The sequence below is a fragment of the Notolabrus celidotus genome, chromosome 3 (assembly GCF_009762535.1).
Source record: "Notolabrus celidotus isolate fNotCel1 chromosome 3, fNotCel1.pri, whole genome shotgun sequence".
Classification (NCBI taxonomy): Eukaryota; Metazoa; Chordata; class Actinopteri; order Labriformes; family Labridae; genus Notolabrus; species Notolabrus celidotus.
In genome coordinates, this window is record NC_048274.1 from 35,697,163 (window position 1) to 35,704,019 (window position 6,857).

The window sequence follows — 6,857 nt, forward strand, 5'->3', positions numbered from 1 at the left end:
TGTCTCGCTGATTTATTTTAAGGTTAACTTAAGCAGCACTGAAAATGTTGTCTCTTCAGTAATAAATAGTAGCCAAAGCTACGCTCTCCCTCTGAAATGACTTCAGAGAGATCTTAAACATGCAGCCCTTTTCTTTTAAAATGCAATCTGTTCAGTCTCACGAAGATGAAAGTGGAGCCTGATGTGGAGGCTCTTCATGTGCAATGTGTGCCACTCAATACAACAGCACATACAGTGGGAGGTCAATTATCAGGGGGTGCTGCTAGCCGTTGCTGGAAGTGCACTCACTGTGTACGGGGTTTTATTTGTCTGAAATAATGTATCTGCTGTAATGTGTCCACTGCTGTGCCCTTGTTTGAAACACAACATGCCTTTGATTTATTGAGGTTTGTAACCTTGGCCAATTACCTGCAAATACACTCCATTGCTGTTTTTCTTTTTCAACAGAGAAGGAGTCTAAACCCCCCCGCCCACTTCACACTTTTGCTGCTTGCCTTGCACAAAAAAAGTAATAGTTAATTGGTGATAGTTCTGACCTTGTTTCTTTCCATCTGATGATGTTTCCCCCTGATTATTTGTAATTCAGCTTTGCCCTCGACGCGCTGGAGAGCACTCTATTTACTTAGGAAATCAGTGGTGGTCTAAAAAATCAAGCCTGGCTTGTTTTTAGCCTATTCATCTTTTTATCCGCAAGGGGCAGAAATGAAGGATGGCCTCTTAGATTCGGCTGGCATCCCGGACCAAAAAACCCTGAAAAATTGATAGGTTTGGAATTTACATATCTGTTGTGAGAGTGTATTCCCTGTGGCTGGCATGAGCATGCCGTTCATCAATAAAATATGACTGAGCAACAAATATTAAAATGACGCTCCGCAAGATAAAGTTTGGTGTTAATGTGATGATGTTTAACCAGGACACAGAGGTCAGAGTAGTCAATGCTTTTGTTTGGGGGGAACAAGAGAATCAAAGGGAATCTATCTGCATACATCTCATCCTAGGTGTTAGACGATATGATTAATTTTGCTGTTGTTGTTCTTTGGTTACGCTGTTGTTTGGAATTTGCATGTAAAATGTGGTTTGAAAATATAGCAGAGAAGAAAGACATCCATGTGGAATAATTGGGTGAGCATTGCCCTCTGGTGGCCGGGTGTGGAACTGCCCAGATCTGCATCTCATTTCCTCAGCAGCTTCATACGTGCATGGCACAGGTCATGTGTGTGTTTATATGCACGTATATATAAAAATGTAATGTTCTTTATGAATAAATAGAAGTCAAGCAAAGCAATGTGTCTTCAAGGAGGAGGAGGAGGGGAAAGAGGAGGGGGCACAAACATCACGTCCTCTGAGGATGAAATGGATGAGCTCACTGCTTTGCATTGATTAATTCACGTACATACACACACTGAACAAACACAACAAGTGCAAATCTGACAAGACAAAGACAAGAAGGACAGACAAAGAGAGACGCAAGCAAAGAGCAATGTCCTTTTGCAGATACCGGGATGCTGTTTCCTCAAGGTTGCAGGGTTAACAGGCAGGTGGGCACGGCTACAGCTGGTGTCTACAGAGCCCCGAGGATCCTAATCAATTCTTACATTTCAGGGGAAAATGATGAGAAAGCGGCCGCTCAAAGGAAGATAGATGAGAGAGAGTTGCAGCAAACACACAGATCAATAATATTCATACCCTCAAGGAGAAAATACGTTAAGTAAAAGCTTTTTACTCAATGGATCTGAGCAGAGATGCTCGGAAAAGCAGCTGGTATGTCCACTTTTATGCTACAGAGAAAGAGAGAGAGAGAGAGAATGAGTTTATATCAGCAAAATAGAAAGAAATCGACCACGGTCAAGGCTACGTGCTGAGGAAGGCTGAGCAAAAGTGCACCGTAATGCTGGTAAGTATCTTTGTGCACTTGTGTGGCCATCCAAGGTAAAGACAAAAAGGTGGAATTTGTTTTGTAAATGCGTCGCTGAATAAAACCACAAGGAATAGTTTTGTTTCAGATTTAGTTTAACAAACAGGTCGTAGTGTTCTCTATAAACAGATATCTTTAAATGCTGAGCCTGTGTTTGTCGGTGTGGAACAATCAATTTTGTGGTTGTAGTAAGAGTAAAGTGTCAAACAGAGTTTCAAAAGGAGATTGTTTACAGGAAACAGTTCTACTGGAAAGTAAAAGGTGGAGCATATCCCAGAGCCAACTGCTTTTATTGGATAACAGATCTCTCAAGATCATTTTTGAAAACTCAAGACTACAGATCTTTGAACCAAAAATGATCTAGTGGTCCTGGAGCTGGGTGTTGGGTTGTTGAGCAGTTGCTGGGAAACCTGAGCACAGGGAGAGACAAGGGTAGATTCTTTCAAGGGGATAAAAGGATTTCAAAAAACACATTTCAAGAAGGCCTAAGCTGAGTACCATGCTTGGTAAATGGGCGATCTGGTGATGAGTGGAGGACTGAGCCGGTCTTAAGTACTGCAGACAGAGTTGGTGGCTTGATTGCAGATTGGCAGCAGGTGAGCAGACTTGATTGCAGCAAGGTGAGTTAAATCCACACCCATCTCCAGGTGAGCAGACAAACAAGACAAACACACAGAGGAAGAAAAGATAGGGAAGGAGATGGGCTGTTTTCAAATTTGCCTACTATACTAGCAGTACATACTGATTTGGCCAAAATTCAGTTCAATCAGGAGAGACACAATTTGAATATTAAAGATGATTTATTACAACTGAATGAATGATGAGACTTGACAGAAATCTTTGGCGTAAGGACTCTATAGGGATCATTTTGTGAGCGTAGAATGCATGAATTTGGCAGCTGAAGAAATCCCCCTAGAGTCCAGACTCTGGTGGTGGTGGTTGATGATCCTAGGAATTGAAGACTTGCAGAGACCAGGTGGAGATGGGGAGGTGGAGGGGTGCGCACCATCAATGCAAGAGGAACTAGCTGGAGAGAGAGACGCATTTAAAAAGACAGCAGAAAGTTGATAGGCTCCGCAGCTGCTGATTAACCAATGACTGCTGTGATTGCTTTAGTCTTCCTGTCTGAACTTTCGCTAGAGCTACATTATGTAGTAAGTAGTATGTGAACATGAGCAAAATCTGCAGAATGCCAAAACTACCCGGATGTGTATGCATTGGACCAGTCTGCCACACGTACTGTTTCCCACAATGCACAGTGCTACATACTAAATTCAAACGCAGTATGTTGAGGGTAGTATGTAACAGGTCGTTTCAAAAACAGCCTAGGAACCTCTCACATGGTGATGCAACATGACAGCCTCCATGGAAGGGGAACCACTCCTGTGTAGACATAAAAAGGCTCATTCTAAGTTACCAAATACAAAATTGTTCTTGCATTTGGGTGATTATATACTAATTTTCAACATGCTCATAAATAATATAATGCATTTCCACCAAGTTTGTTCTTTTAAAGGTGACATATCATGCAAAATGGACTTTTTAATGGTTCTCTACCTGAAATATGTGTCCCTGGCATGTCTACAAACCCCCCCGAGAATGAAAAAAATCCATTCTGCCCCTGTTTTGATTTCTCCACCTTTCTGTAAATGTGTGTGAAACGAGCCGTTTCAGACTTCCGTGGTTTTGTTACGTAACAGCAATATCCGGTCTGTCACGGAGTCAGAGCTCGGAGGTTGTTCAGCCCATAGACTGTATAAAATACAACTCATCTTCTCCTCCGTTTTTCATTCCCTGCACACGTGTGCTAACAGGGAGCTTAGGAAGGAGGCATGCTAGTTGTAGGCTGTCTTAATAAACACAAAGGTCAGTTTTACTCCCCACGTCTGCAGATTTGAAGATCTAGTGGATGATTTTTATTTATCATGGATAAGTGCTAGCGCTAGTTAGCATAGCCACATAGCTACATGTTCGTAGCTGTGTACCAAGACACACGTCGACATACTGATAAATAAAACAACAAGAAACACTAAATCTGTGACCAATCCTTCAGAAAGGTCCTGCTACAGGCGCCTCTCCGTCAGGATCAGATTCAGAGGGTTGAAGTAACGTGATCTCTGAGCGGCCGTGTATATTCAGCCAACATGTAAACATTAGATCAACGTGCTGGAGAGCCGAGGCATATCCACTTCCTGAGGGGGCGTGGTCAGAGGGAAAACAGAGTGTTCTGAGGAGGACTGAAGAAGAGGGCTTTTCAGGCATGCCAAAATCTGATTTCTAAGTGTTTTTTTGAGCATAAACTTTAAAGACATGTTTTGGGGACCTCTTAGACCAATATATATTGATGAAAAAAGCGTGATATGTCACCTTTAAATGCCGCTGAATTCTGTACACTGCACCTTTAAATCAGTGCTTTGTATTGACTAGTTTGTATCTTTAGTTGGAAACCAGGTAATATTAGGAAAATTAATAGTGAGCTGGTAGTTATGCAACCCACTGGGGTCTTTTCTCACCCTACCTCTTTGCATAAGAACCGGCTCACTATACCTAATGTGATAGTTGATGGGTTTTCAGACTGGTAATGGAGCTACACTCTTGGTGCAAAATATTCAAGCAAATCAATAGTAAGACATTCTCCATCAATCCTTAAATTAACAGAGTCAAGAGTCAGGTTTACATACAAAAAAACAGGCAACCTCAGAGTTTTGTCTCAGAAAGTACATGCTTCCTTTCGAACACAGTGGCTTTGCCTTTAAAACTGAATTTGAAGACTTGTACTGACACCAGCTGTGGAGGATTCCCAGACGACACCCAACCCAGACAGAAAACACACAGCAGGTGGGGTTATAAAGTGAGCTTGGTGTTTGGTAAGGCAAACACTACGAACCTTGTAGAGTTCACAAAAGTACACGTAAGGTTAATGAAGTTGAGGAGTGCAAGAAAAAAGTGGCAAATGCAAGAAAAGTTTTTAAAAATATGGTGCGGGAGGATGGCCTTGTATCTGCAGAAGAGACAAAAGGCAGAAAAGGAGCAGAGGTGGAGAAGCTGTAAAAAAAAAAAAAGAAAACACACAGATAGAGATGGATAGAGAAGAGGGCTAATGAGACCCAGCCTGGGAGCATGTGATGGGCAAGGATCGGCGTGAGGGGTTCAGGAGAGCCAGGGAGGTTTAGTTAGGCGCCAGGAAGATATCCTGGGGTCTTTACCCGACTCTTAAATCATCCAGCGTTACAGAGACACAAAGGCAGGGCTTGATGCAGAGCTGTCAGTCGTCTTTTGAGCTGTTAATCACGGAGATCTGCGAGGGCCAGATCTCTTAGCATCGAAGGAGACGCCTGGCAGCAACAAATGAGCCCCACACTGAGACTCCCACGCAACTGCACACCTCTAAAGCCCTGCCAACGCCGTGATCCACCTGCAATCACCCTGCAGCAAATACCAGGCGCTCCCCCGTGCAGGCGGCCACATTGTGTGTGAGAGGATATGAGAAAGCCAAGGGGAAAAAAAGAAATCAAGAAAAGGGTAAGAGTGTGTGTCTGTTATCTTTTTGTATGTGTGGGCACGCGCTGAGTGAACTCTGCTTGATACAGACGTACTGATGGGAGAGGTGGCGTTGAAATATGACAGCTCTGACTTGTTCTGAAGCCTGCCCTCTGAGTAGCCTAAGCCCTGCAAGAAATAGAAAGATCACTCTCACTTTCTCTTCTCCCAAACACACACACACACACACACACACACACAGATGGAAGTCTGTTAAGATGTGATTAGGCCGACTGTCAGTTGTGAGGAGTCCTATCAAGGTTCACTGCTTGCCGAGCGTCCACAAACGGCTGTGTTAGCCAGCCTGCCCGACAGTCAGCTAGTGGAGGAATGTCGGAGCTGGAAATAACATACTGACTTACAGCTGGACAAACAGCAATGGGTGCTTTGCCAACTGGAAAAAAAGATGGACCTGGAGTGCATGTTGAAAGCAGAAGAGAAATACTTGCATCGATCTGCCTGGGTAGGAAGGTATTAAGAGAGACAGACTTGTTTGGGGTTGACAGACGAGGGCATCTACTTTGGCTCAGAGTGCACACAGTGTACCCTCTTTCTAAAAAGGGTGAATTTGTGCACTTGTTTGCTTTAGACACGTTTTTCAGATAAATAGGATCTGTGTTGTTTCCTTTAGAGGATCAAGACCACAAACTAAAGTGTTTCGGGGCTTGATGGCCTGAAATTGAGACTTCAGACAAGATGGGTACACAGCCGTGTCAGCATTTCTGGTAGTGAGGTAAATAAAAGTATGGATCTGAAGAAGTTAGCAGAGCAGACTTGGTCAAAGTGGAACGTGATATTCATCAGCATGTTAAAACGAGTGTATGATCACCTGAAATTAAAACTGGTTTTGTTGTTGTAAACTGAAAACAAGCCTTTTATATCTACATAGGAGCTTGTCCTCTGCACTGCAGTCGCACATAACTGACTAACAAGTAACATACATGATTCAGAATTTAGTGAGTGGCCACGCAAAAATAATTTGAATTGATGGATGTTTTCAATGGTAAAAACTTGACAAATAGAGGATTCTATTTTTAATACATCACAAGCTCCCCAGCCAGCAATGTTCGGCTCTAAAAACATTCTGTTAATGTTACAGAGAATGTTGCTGTAATGTTTTCAGCAGGAAGTTTCCTTTGTGTTCAAAGAATGTTCTCAGATAACATTCTCTAAAAACAGTAATAAAATGAATATTATGACCTAATGTTCTTGAAACATTCTCAGTGGGAAGTTTTCTTTATGTTCACAATTTGTTCTTAGATGAAGTATTATAAAAAATGCAATAATCTGTGACCCAAAGAATGTTGTCAAAACATCCTTTGAATGTTAAAGATAAAACATTCTATCTTTGTTCTAATTAAGTATCACCAGAATGCTTAAATAAAACATTCTGTGATTTGAG

The 6,857-nt window shown here is 42.3% G+C and overlaps 1 long non-coding RNA gene across 1 annotated transcript; it reads right to left on the reverse strand.

Moving 5' to 3' along the window:
* Positions 1 to 2,170: 2,170 nt before the first annotated feature.
* On the reverse strand, positions 2,171 to 2,523 carry LOC117810679. Its single transcript, XR_004630827.1, has 2 exons — positions 2,414 to 2,523; positions 2,171 to 2,325 (listed from the first exon to the last, which is right to left on the reverse strand). It is a non-coding gene; the product is annotated as an uncharacterized LOC117810679 (long non-coding RNA).
* Positions 2,524 to 6,857: the final 4,334 nt, after the last annotated feature.